The following is a 14,595-nucleotide window of genomic DNA, read 5'->3' as shown; positions in this document are numbered from 1 at the left end:
GAGAAGTTGCTATCATAGGTGAGGATTCTAGCATGTGCAATATGTTTTCGCAATGCATCCATGTTTGGGAGAATCATGCCCTGTATATCTACCAATGTAGCTCTTGTTTTGGCTTCTTCTCTTATAATTCTTCTTGCATATCAGTTACGAATCTAATCTTTATGTAGTGGGTAGAGCTATAACTTGGGTCAAGTTGCAACTATTGTGCACTTTCATTTAGATATTCATCAATATTTGAGAGTTTATCTCTTATTTCCTTGGTAAAAATTGAAGTATCATAGAGTTTACTAAATAATGAAGTCACATTGTTGCAAGAGGTCTCCAATGAGCTTAGAATAGTAGATAGGTCTACTTGATGAATTACAATATTTTGTAAAATTAGCTCCAAAAATTTATTCTCAATCTTCTTCTCTACTCTCTATAATAGTTTCTCCTATCCATTCAAATATTCATCGAATTTTTGGACTACCTCTACTAACTGAATCAAAATTGGTTGAGAAGTGTCAACCTCTATGTTGAGTGCCTCTGTTAGAATGTTCCTAACATCTTCAAGTACTTGAAATTCCTTATTACTTTGTTCTCTAAGCCTCTACTTTCTTATCTTTATTCTAAAGAAGTTCTCCAAATATATGCATCTGATCATGGTTAAGATGGGAGGTGTCCCAATTTGGAATAACAATCTCCTCACCAATATCAATTTCATCTTCTTTCTCTTTGCCTTTACTCAAAAAATTTGTACTCAGTTGAGGCTTGGTCTCAACTATTGTTGCACATATTATTTGCATGCTAGGAATAGAAACAATGGTAGAAATAGTAGGACTGGCAAAAAAAGTAGATACTGCACTTATTAAAGAAATACCTTGTGTAACCAAAACTATTAGACGAGGAAGTGTTGATTGCTTGGTAGATGAAGTGCTTGTCACTTTTGTCAATGAAGTACTGAGCTTAATAGGTAGAAAAATTGATTGAGTGCTTGTACTTCCAATGTTTGACACAATCAATTCTGTAGTATCTTTCTCTGAGCTTGACGTTTCCAATGTTTTTCTTGCAGAATGAGGAACTGAGGCTACGACTGCTGCTACAATCTTCTCTCGATCAATCTCCTCAATGTTTTGAACTTTAGGTAGATGTTCCTCGGTAGCTTCCTATCTCTATTCCTATTTCTCATCATCTATATTGTCATAATGTATTACCTCTTCATTATTGGGTGAAAGCACAAACCTATCTCACCCTTTTATAAAGGAAAAGGCTAACAAAAGGCTAATTGTTCACACTTAATGACATAAAATTGGTATTATTATTCTGAATTTGAAGATGAAGTAAACTAATGAAATGTGTAGAAATGGATGTAGTTTAGGATTAAAATTTTTAATAATTATTTTGAATAAGAATTAATATATTTTCCTAATTTTTATATATAAATTTTTAGTTGCTAAAAAATATTGAAAATTGGGGGTCTAGTTCCCACCAAAAAACTATAGGGAAATAAATTTATTTCCTTTTGATCTAAGACTATGTTATTGTTAACATATATAGCTAGAAAAATCAAAAATAAAAATTAGTATTAGACCTATGAGTATGTGCAAGATCATGGTGTGCCAAAAAGTGGTGATCTAAAAAATATGTAGTTCTGAAATGCCTCAAAGAATTTCAAAATCTATTCCAACTTTTTTCCCACCCATCCAGATACTAAATGAAAACAATTAATATCTTTATAATTCCTACTATATCTTTCGATACCAACCTTATATGGTCATCTTTAAAACATCTTGAAAATGTGTTTTTGGCATGTTCTTATGTGTTTTTTACTTCAAGCATGTAGCTAACAACTTTTTTTAAACCAAAATTTGATGTAATGAAAAGGGTTTCTTAAGAATGTTCTTAGCTTTTTATAAATGTAAGTTTTGTCAAATTACAAGTTCAGTAAGTAATTATTACTTATTTTCTAATGGAGTGAGCTACAAAGTGTTGATTGACATACTGGTTGAAAAATAGCCATAACTTTCAAACCGTATAAGATTTGTGAAATCCAAAAGATGCATCACATTGTATGCCTTGACTAGTATAAGAAAGAGAAAAAAAAAACTTAATTTTGATTTTTTTTGAACTAGTTAAGGTGGTCAGACACAGGAGTTTTTAATTTTGAAAATAGTATAGTTGAAAATTCATAATTAATTATTTATTCGGAATTAAAATTCCAAAAAATATGCATCACATCTAGACATGAGTCTACTTTTCATATCTAAAATTATATTTAAAAATATTATCATTTGATTATGATTAAGGTGGTCAGACATACACCTACTTTTTATTTTCGCCCTAAAATTTTTGTAGCACTGCATTAAAATCCAAATTTTTGACCAATCAAATAATTTTTCCTCCAGATAAGGCCTTGTAGTTTAGAAACTAGATTCAATTTCCTATAGATTATTTTCTTACAACTTTTTGATATAAAGTCTAGAACCACTTTAAAATTATGTGTCAAGTTGACATAACCCTAATTTGCTAGTTTTACATTGCCACTTAAGGCCATAGTTTGGTACACCATGATTTTGCACATACCCCTATATCTTCTCTTTTATAATCATTCAAATTTTAACTCACCTAAAATCGATAGTTTTCATCTCCCACCATATTTTACCAAAAAAATCTATTCTGACGAGAGAAAAATCATACATTCTAGAAGAGGACTCTCTCCTCTAGAATTTTATATAATTAAATTTTTTTTTTGATATGATCCAATATTATTTTTCTTTCTCCAAACTGACATCTTTATGAGTGTTAAAATATATACTTGTAGAATTTTTAAATTACAATATACTATATCTAATTAAAACACTATAAATTGTATATGAGAATATTCTTGACTCCAAGCTCAATAAAATGGTGTTTATATATTATTAAAAAAAATCATAAAAAATAGTAAGAGTTATTGAAGTGCTACTTTTCTCAAATAATTTTATTTCTTTAGTGATTGGATACAAACTAGTATAAAACATGCATTTAATAGCCATTTCTAATTGGAAAAGTGTGAAACCATATATAACTTAGCTAGAATAAATTTATCTAGATCATATGTTTTAATAAAATTTATTTTTAGATAGAAATAATCAAATTCAATCATTTTGATACATCAACCTGAAAGATGACACAAGTTTGTACTTTTACCCCATTACTTTTCTCTTCCTTGTCACTAACATTAACCACAAAATCACTCTTTTTGTGAAGATTGAAAATGTTCTTACATGTGTTTGTGGAATTTCTTACCACATGTTCGATTTCATTCATCAATATTAGACAAGTGTTAAACTTAAAGGTAAGATTTTGTTTATTCTTCTTTCAAGATTCCTTCACCTCCTTGTCATTCAAGCTCAACATGAGTTGTCTCAAGGTCTACTCATACATGTCTTTAGCAGTTTACCTTGCATGCTCCCATCTTGGATTTATCTTTTACAATAATTCATTTGGAATCTACTAAGTAAGGTTATCTAGAGAATATTTCCATTTTCCTAGTTAAACATGACCATGTCTTCAACTTGCTTCTTTTCCTCTACAGTTCTTATCTCATACCTTAGTGATCTAAATTTTTTTATGCCGACTCTTGAATCTATTTCTTTCAACCTTTCTTGAAAGGTAGGTGGAGGCTTTTTGAAAATTATGTCCTCTACTTCTTCACCCATTTTTTTTTCTTCCTAGATGTCCTTGTGAACATAACAATAGATGGTTTGGAAAATTTGGTTAGAATAACCTTACCTTTCTTCTTTATAGGTTCTTCTTCTTATAACTTTTTTTATCTTCTACTTCATCTTCCTCAATGTCATCATCTTTTCCTTTAGTCAATAAAAGAGTGGAGTTGGTTTTCAATTTTGCAATTCTCTTCTTTCCTTTGTTGATTGCCTGAGGGAGTTTTATTTATAATTATATTCTTGCCTTTGCTTCATCATAAGTGCCAAATTATGCAACTTTTGGGTCAACTAACTCATTCAATAGTGCTTCAATAATGTCCTTAGTTTCATCAATGTTAATCTCATAACCTAGAGGTGTGACCCATACAATTCTTGGTCTAACTTCTTGTATATATACTTTATCACTATCAACCATGAAACAAATATCATCTTTGTAATCATCAACAAGTGTCATAGGAATCCTAAATCTATTATTCATCTTGTCCTTAAATGCATCAAAGTAATGATCCATAATACTCACATAGTTTTGTTTGATTTTAGCTATATATTCATTGATTTGATAAAGAACAAGTACATCCTTCCTCAATATGACTGTACCTTTAGATGGGAATAATTTTTTTACATAGAAAAATAGACAAGTTAAGAGTTAACCAAACTTACAAGGATTGTTCTTTGAATTTCTTAGACTCTACACCTTTTTGTTGATTGATTTAGCATCAAATTGGCAAGGTCAGGTGACATGTTATTCTTGACCACTTTGTATGTGAGATCTACTACTTTGCATAATACACTGTTGAGTCTGTTTGAGTTGTATATTTTTTTTGCAATAACATGTATCTAAAACTCTAGTTCCATATCTATAACCTAGCTGATCTTCATTCCCCTTCCATCCTACTTAGAAACAATTTTCTTTTCAAGCTCAATTCAACTTAGGGTTTTAGTCATTTTTATTTTCCTAGCATAGGAAGACCAATGATCCTATGGATCATCTTCTTTGTAATCAAAATAGGTTTCTCCAACCATAGCTAACCATTATGCACATAGTTGAGGATAAATCTTATCCATTTGTTTAGAAAATCTTGTGGCATGTCCGAAATGTGAGTCAAACCCTTTTCTTCAAGATGTTGATGCTCCAATTTTAACACACTATTCACACACAATTCTCTCAAAAAATTATCCATTTACAGTGTTCCAATATCTTGAATAGAATAATGAAAATGCTAATGAATATCATTAATCAGTAGTACCTTTGATGGAATTTGAGATTGAGCTCCACTCGGATCTAGGGTTTTTGCGACACCCAAACTCAACTTAAAGTTTGGTGCCTTCCATTACATAACTTGAACTAATATATAAGATCCTTTCTTTAATTTTCTCCTAGTGGTTGTCATTTTTCTTGGTACGGTTTGAGAGGAAATGAAAATAGTAATTGGCATAGATCGCTTGGATGCACTAAGAATGTTCTTGCACAAATAGCTCTCAAAAATTCTTAGTGAGAATTGACTTCAATTTTTCCTTTTTTATCATTTTTTTGCCTTTTGATTGCAATAAATGCGTGGTAAATTTTTTCACTCAAATGATAGACTATCTTCCTATCCACTTGCATTAGGTGTTTGGCAAAGTCATCCATGACTCGATATCCTCATAAAACTTAGTTACTCCTAACCTTGCTTGGTAATGACTGGCATATTTTCAGTGCTTAGTGATCCCTTTACATCTTGAATGCTGATATGGTTCTTTCATTTTGCTAATTAGAACTGATGCACAATTTCTTTTTCAAAATCTTAGTTCTAGTTCTTCTTGTGAGAGATCAAGTGGAAATGTTTGAGTCACCCAATTTTTGAGTGACATGTTCATTATTGCTCAGACTTGCATTCTTAGTAGATTTTGGAATCCATTGTTGTCTCATCTACTTTCTGATCTTATCAACTTTTTCATTCTTTTCATCTTTAATTCTTCCAATATTCATACAGTTCTTGGCAAGATGACCAAGTTCTATACAAATAAAATATCATTTGGTAGTGTCTCTTATCCTCGTGTGATGTTTTACACAATTCATTCCAAAGTGTCCAAATTATCCACAATAATGACATCTACACCAAGTGTTATAGTCCCAACCAAATGTAGCTTTACAATCTGTTCTACTAGGTTCAATATCTTAGTTTTACATTATAAAGATTTATGCCCATTCTTCTTACATTTGTGACATTTGCCTTCAAATTTAGGTTTCTCTTTGCATTCATTAGCTCTATGACCATGCTGGTTGCAATTGTAACATTTTTCACTAAATTTAGCTTTCCCACTGCTCCAACATTTGTTTTATATATGACCTATCTTACCACAGTGACTACAAGTAGGTCTTTGATTGTTTTGAGCTCCTTGGTTGAATGATTCACCTTCTTCTATATATCCAATTCCTACTTTTTTTTTTTTTTTCTGTAATGTATTTTCTCATTCAATTGATTCATGTCTACTTGAGATTTCATCATCCTCTCATTGGTTTACCTTTTAGTGTTTAGGTCTTTCAAAAATCTTTCATTATCTGATCTTAGATTCATGATTTATTCATTTGAATTGGTGAGCTGATTAATGAAGTCTACTTGTTGAAGGGATGAATGCTAAATTTCATTGTTCTTTCCTTCTATCTCTTCATTTATCTTTTTTTTTTCTCTTCCGTGACTTCAAACAATCTTATCAATGGAATTTCTTGCTCTCTTCTTAGTTTTCTTCTTCTTGAAGGTTACCATTTTTCTCTAGTAGTTCTTTGATTACTTCATTGGCTTCATCTAAATTACTTGAATGGATGTCTTCAATTATTTCTTCACTGTAGAGTTTGTTATTTATCTGAATTGCAAGATCTTTTCTCCTTCTCAAGGATTGAGTGATTTTCTCCTTTCCTTTCTTGAGTTGTCCAATAGCCAATTCCAAATCCAACTTCTCATTGGCAATAACCTTATCAAGTCTTAATACTTCCATAGCCTCTAATCTTTGCTTGAGTTGTTAAACATCTTTCCTTAGAACCATAATTCTTTGATACCAATTTTTGGAAATATATGTGATAGGTTAAGTTATTGAGAGGGGAGGTGCGAATTAGTAGCCAATAAAACTTGATCCTTATTTACCAATTAATCCTTCATGTGTATTCTAATCTAATTGCATGCATGAATAATTGAAGGAATTGAAACATTCATAAATTTTTTGACACACAATATGGTGACCCAAAAACCTTTCAAATATAAAGTAAAACTAGGATGGGGATGATACCCACAAGCATTATTACTGCAGTATAAAGTTGGCCTATAAAGGCTTACAATGATCACTTCTAATGATCTAACTCATTAGGAGCAATAAGGACTACTAGGTCCACCTTGCAAAAGGATTTACAAACATATAATGAAGTATGCACTCAACAAAGAGATTTACAGAAGACTATTAAGTCTACCTTGTGAAAAGATTTAACTGGTCCATCTATTAGGATGAAATAGTAGTTGGTCTTTGGTCTACAACTTGGTTTGCTAAATGAGAGTCCTTTGAGTGTAATGATCACCTTCCTATCATAGCAAAATCTTTGCTACTTCTTATACTATTGTAGTCGTTGTATTTCATTTTTCTTCTCTTCTCTACTATTTTCATGCCATATATATTTCTTATTTGATGTGATACAATACATTACACATATACCAATCCAATTTACAAATCAACAAATTTGGCTATAATACAAGTTTACACAAAATACACAAAGTTTGCCCAACTATAGGAATTCAAGTTCTAAAGTCTTAGCTCGGTGAGGTTTTGATACTCAACATCTACTATCAATGCTCACCATCATCATGCATTTGATAGATGTAGAAGCTCATTCTATACTGATTACTTCTAAGTAGTCTGAACTTGATCTGCACTAGTGACTCGGTGAGTACTGTGAAACTTTGCATATAAACTAAATCACTTGGTTAACACTAAGTGGCTCCGTCAACACTAGATTCACATTAGTGTAATTGTGAACTTGGTAAGCATTGCACACCTTGGTTTGCACTGAGAAACTTGATATAGACTAACATGCACAGTTTACACTATTGATCACCAACTTGGTAGAAACTACTTGGTGCAAACTTAAGACTGTTCCTTGAACTTGGTAAAGCCTGAAATGCTTAGTAAACACTATTTACTATTCAATACACTCAGTAGATACTATTCATGTGATTAAGTGTGTGTCACTAATAAAAAACATGACTATAATGTCAACAATATGTTGTCACAATTTTCCAATGGTGACAATGGAAAAAAAATTATGTTAGAAGGTTTGTGTTAGCCCCTTCTCAGGGATAACAAAAATATAGGAAAATTATGATTGTTTAGTATGCAATGTAGTTCTTTTTTTTTTTGCTAAGATCAATTCTCCTTGTGCTAGAAAAGATGCCCTATGGAATTTTACCCCAACCCTTGTTATGTTTTTGAATTACCTTTTGGTTAAACTTAAAATATGAGTCTCATCAATGTGGGGGAGGTAACCTTCTGCATTACCTAGTGAGTAAGTTGTTACTTTCTTAGTTCCTCCTTTAGTATTATTTATCCATGTCATGTAGTGGGTGTCCATTCCTAGATAGTAATTCGTTAAAAGGGGGTTGTGTTGACATTTTTAAAAATTTGATAAAATTCTCTGTGGGGCTTAGTGATTTTGTCCAATGATACCACATGACATCATATTATTTTTTGAGGTATTCTTTGACCCAATTTTTTTTCCTTTCTTATAATTGTTGGATTAAAGAATATCTAACAACCATCACATAGTTTCTTTGACAAAGTACATATCTTTTAACAAAAGTGATAAAGAAAGGCATTGACATGTATCCTGAGTGAGACCAAAGGTGAAGAAGAATAAAGCATTCTCATCTTCTTTTTAATGAGCACCACATGTGAGAATGCTATACAACTTAGTAGGACTAGAGAAACATGCTTATAGACATTTATTGACTATTTGATCTTGATAAATCTGATGGTTGTCACTTACTCTAGAAACTTGCAAGATATTTATGCAAAGTGATGAAGGTACATTAGATCATGTGTCCAGTAGACCAAAAAAATAGTAAATAGATGGTCACTTATCTCAGTCATCAGATCTTGATAAATATAAGGGTGGTCACTTAGCCACTTTGGGAATGTGCAAGAGATTTAAGTAATGTGACAAAGTGACTACGAAAAATGTTGTTTGAATGTATAATCTACCAATATAAATAAGATGGTGGGTTCGAAGGTAGGGGAGGGGACAGGGGGTGTGAATCAATTATCCAACAATTATCAATCTAATTAAAACTTAACCATATGAGTAATATAATCAAAAACCTTTGCAAGATACTCATCCACAATAATACTAGATATGTTTACTAGGGATACCATTGATCAAAAGAAAAACCCTTTGTGGTGAAAGTAACTACAAGATAATGAACTATTATAAATATTCCTTGTTACAGGATGGACCGTATTAGGAGTCTATAACAACATTTACTACATATGAGTCCCTATTAGGAGACTTTGAATCCATTTTAGGAGATTCCAACCTTGTTAGGAGTTTTTCTAATCCTATTAGGACTTGTAGAACGTAGATGGACCTACTATCCAAATAGCTTCAAGGGAAAGACTAATGAACCCACTATCCAAATGATCTTTGGATTATTATTTATAGAGTAATAGAATGGAATAGTACTGCTCTTTCCTCTTTCCCTATCCTATCAACCAAACTTCTTCTCTTTATGATCTTCTAACTAGATCCAAAATCTCCTATACAATTATTCCTGGATCACATACTCGCATTCACCAAACACTTTTCTCTTTTTTGTACTTCCAATAGAATATACACTTGATACACTTTTACAAACAAGAAAATAATCTTTCCTTTATACCATATCTTCAAACTAATTCCTCTAGGAAGCCTTGAGGCTTTCCTAATTAACTATATTAAGACAATTAATTTATTTGTATTTACAAAAGCATTGTCAACTGACAATCTATAAAACTTCTCACATGCATGATATTAAGGCTTGTGCACTCACTGACATTAGTATCAGACTATCTTCTATCACTAACTCATCATGTAACTCTAGATTATAGCTCTGGTGGAAGATATAATACAATCACGAAAAACTACATAATAGTTGCTTTATTTCTCTATTGCTATCTATAAATAAGTAATAACTTTCATACCTCTTCGACTTAGATAACATGAATTGAACCTTATCATCAGGACATAGTATAAAATATGCCCTTGACCATGTATCACAAGAAAAGTAAGATGTTGTACATACAACTATGATATACGTCTGCTACTCTATCAGTCCTCATAGGCTTACTTCTATGTTGACACCAATGACAAACAAAATCATGAATGCAACATGTCAATACTCCCAAATTCTTAGAATACTCCCCCAAAGGAATATCATCAAAATTCATGCTAACAATCTCCCCCTTTGGCATTGATGGAAACATAGATGAAAAAGATATAGGTTCCAAGAATACCAAACAATACCCTATTTTTTTTGTAGTTGTTCTCATCTTTAATCCTCTTCATTGATGAAATCTCAAATCCTTTGGAACAATTCTTTGATGTCCATCTTCTTTAAGATTAGCAATAGTTTTTCACATTAAACAAGTTATGATACATTATAATCCGTCATGTTGCATATCTCCCCCTTAGAGATATGTGTCCTTCTTTCTTACATGAATCTTTCTAATATCTCTAATAAACTAGATATTTTCATGCACTCTTTTCCCATACACACTTAGAATACTCTTCTCCCTCATTACATACTTAGGATATGTTTTTAATGCAGCCTTATCCCCCATTGACATCAACAAAAAATGCCTCATTATGTCAATTTATTACTTTAATTTACATCTAACTTGAGTGTCCAAAGACACTATTCAATACTATACCAAGATTCCTCAATGAATTAACCCATCACAGATACTACCCCATATAGGAAGCATCAGCATTTAGTCTACTCTAATAATAGTGTTGTGCACCAGTATATTGATGCAATTTTTATATCATCTACTAAGAAGTTGGTAGTGACATGACCCAAGCATACCAGTCAAGTAATCAAATGTATCTTTGGGTAAGGGCTTCATAAAGATATCTACAATCTAACCTTTAGTACTCATATACTCCAATCTAATCTCTTTTTCAACTACCCTTCCTCTCAAAAAATGATACTTTATAGATATATTCTTAGTCTTAGAATGAAATAAAAGATTCTTAGACATGCTTATTGTACTTGTGTTATCACAGCTTATGATAATAGGTTCTAAAAATTCTATCCCAATATCCTTCAAAATCTACTTCATCCACATAAATTGATTTCAATTATTTTCTGCTGCTACATACTCTAGCTCCTCTATACTCAATGAGATATAATCTTGTTTCTTGCTTAGCCAAGAAACTAATATTCCTCCTAAAAAAAATGCTCCACCACTGGTGCTCTTTTTGTCTTATATACTATCTACTCAATCCGTATCAATATAAGCACATAAACAAAAATCACTTGATCTTTCATACCATATTGCATAATCGAATGTTCCTTTTATCTTAATATTATCTTAGCATTTCATAATAATGCTCATTATGATCATCTTTAAATCTAGCTACAATTCTAATTGCATTTTCTATATTTGGTCTAGTGTGGGACCGATATTGCAAACCTCTGATCATGAATCTATACTTCTTCAACTCAATTGTAGCTATCTCATCCTTGTTAGATAACTTGTGACCAGTTATCATGGGTGTTCCAATAGGCTTACAAGTTTCCAATCCAAATCTATTTAACAAATCTTTCAAGTACTTAACTTGTGAAATGAAAATGCCATCAATATTTTGCACAATCTGAAAACCTTTGAAAATTTTCATTTCTCCTATCATACTCATTTCAAAATCATTCATTATTTCTTTAGCAAACTTATCACTTTCTTCATCATTATATCCAAATATAATGTCATCAACAAATATTACTATTATCAACAAACCATTCTAAATTTCTGTCAAATACAAGTTACTATTTTTTTGGAATCTAACATAGAGGGTGTGTGAGTGGGGTGGGGGGTACAAAATTAGTTATTCAAGGTCCAAATGTACAAATCAAAGTTTTCAATTCTTGGTAGACCTATATCCATAAAGCCTCATTGTGCATGCATCCATTAGATCATACAATACTTAAAATATGTATGTTATTGTCCTAGGTCAAAACAACTTTGCAAAAATGTAAACATTAAACATAATAGATTCAATAACGCATTTGACTCAAAGATTTTGTGTGAAAACCCAATTTGGGAAAAACTACCAATAACATGCTAATAGTTCCCACTCTTTTGGAGTGATGTCCTATGAAAGGCCAACCCTATTAAAGATTACAATACACACTATTAAATGTGCCCTCATTAAATGATTTCCATCACCATGTAAGGAATGATTCTTATTAGAGGACTTTAGATCATTCCATTAGAATGTCACCTAGTTAAAGGATTTACAAATTATTGTTAGGTCAAACTTAATCCAAAGGATTTACTCTAAACTTATATAATGATTAGAATGTAACTGCAAGGCTTGATCTAATAAAAAATTACAACTCACTTACAGATTACATATCTCTATTTTAGTCCTCCATTTTTCTTGGAATTGACACAGTTATCTCACTCTTCAATAATTCATATTCTTAAGCCTTCTTTCTTTGCATGCTAGCTGTAGTCACTTCTATTTGGCCACTGAATGAAGCAATACCCCAGAATCCATGTATTCCTTAGGTTTTTGCACGTAACAACCTTTTCTTCTACTATATCCCTCTATAAATAGAAAATTAATATCTTTTTCCACTTAACCTCAATCATCCATTTTAGGGTTAGGTAGGATATAATGAATCTACCAACTTTTTCATTTGGTTCCTCTAGAAAATTCTTCCTCAATATTCCTTGAATTCATCTCAAAATAGTTTACCTTAAATGTTGTGCCACCATCTCATCATAGTTATCTTCCACACACTTCACATTATTCAAGAAAACAAAATAGTCAAGTCAAATTTGTTAAATCATTGATTTAACATATTCACTAGCACTCAACATCAATATGTTGTCACCAGCTTCTATATTGTTCTTATAGTCAACCAACACTAGTTTACTCGGTGAACATTAAATTTTATTAATGCTCAACATCAATTAAATTTACCTAGCATATAGTGACAATCACTTGGCTTGGGCTATTTTGCATCTTTTCTTCGTACCTCTTGTTTTTCACTTAGCTTCCATTGGTTCTTGGTTAGCTTGCACTAGCTACTTAGCAATGCTTAATAGACACTTTTCATACTTAATCTTCTTCCATTCTTAACTTGGGTAATCTTTCATTTTAGACTTTAAGTAGATAAATAATAGACTATAGTATCAATGTCTTACTTGGTCTTAGTGCTTCTTTTATATACCAAATAACTCAACCTTTCTCTAGGTGCTATTGTTATCTCCTCTTCTCAAATCCTCTTCATTAATCAACTAAATGATAGCTTTAAGACCAAAGAAATAATTGTCTCACCAGTGGGTAGTAGGTTTGATAGCATTGAAAAAATAATGACTATTCCATTGTAGGTTCTTCACTTCGAAACAATCTTATATCAACAATCTCCCTCTTTGGCATTGATGGCAAACCAATGCCAACAACAATACCAAAAGAGAAATAAATCTTGGATAAATATCCCTCTATTAGTGTAGTATATTTCCTTCCTCTATGTAGGGTAATGCGAGCTTTGTCAAGCTCCTTTACTGTATCTTTTTCGTCTAACTTATATCATCCTCTTTCTAATATTTAGGTATCTATCTCTCTTTGATCTGGTCACTTTCTCCCTCTTACTAGGTAGCAATATATTTATTTTAGTCATTTCTTCCTCAATAATTCATTTTAGCCTCATTGAAAACAATGCCAAAGACTTATCATTTCTATATGCAGATATAGTCAATTTTAGATTATCTCTCTATCAAATTTCATTGTTATTGTAAATCTTCTAATTCAGCTCCTTCATTACTTTAGGCAATCCCTAAAGTAATATCCACTGCATCAAGTTGCAAGATACAATATTTAGCTTAGTTAATACAAGACACTATTTATGCTTCTTAAGTAACTTTTGATAGGGTTATCACCCCTATTTTAGCTCTATGATAATCATGAGAATCATTAGGTAAAGCTTTTGTGAAGATATCAACTATCTGCTCTTTCATATTCACATACTCCATCCTCACTTCTTTGTCTTGAATTAATTGTCTCAAATAATGATACTTGATTGCAACGTGCTTAGTCTTTGTGTATACCACATGGTTCTTTCATATATTTATAGCAATTATATTATCACAATAAAGTACTAGAGCTTTAATGATTTCCTTCTTCCTGCCTTTGAGTAGTTGTTTGATCCATACAATGTTTGTACAATTTACTATAGCAGCCACATATTCAAGTTTGATAGTAGATTGAGATATACAATTTTGTTTCTTTCTAGTCCAAATGACAAACCTCTTCACTACTTGTGCTCTTTTTGTCATCAATGTTTCCATCACAATCAACATCTGTGTAGGCTCTCAACTTAAAATTTTCAATTTTCTTGTAGCATAGACCATAGTTTTGTGTTCCTTTTAGATATATCATATTTCTCTAAATAACCATCAAATGATTCTACTTAGGATTAGTAGATAATCTTGCAACAATCCCAACATATAATGTAATCCCAAGACTACTATGCACTGCATATTAAAATTTACCAATCATAGACCTATACAAATTTTTTATTCAAATCAGCTTAATCATCATTCTTTGACAACTTGTGTCCTATCACCATAAGTGTTCTGACTGGTTTGGAATCTTCTAATCCAAAAAATTTTGATATTTCCTTTG

Source organism: Cupressus sempervirens, chromosome 8 (assembly GCF_028749045.1).
Source record: "Cupressus sempervirens isolate cs-2001-9-10 chromosome 8, ASM2874904v1, whole genome shotgun sequence".
In the NCBI taxonomy this organism is placed as follows: Eukaryota; Viridiplantae; Streptophyta; class Pinopsida; order Cupressales; family Cupressaceae; genus Cupressus; species Cupressus sempervirens.
The sequence above is the reverse complement of the archived record's forward strand: the minus strand, read 5'-3'. Positions refer to the sequence as shown.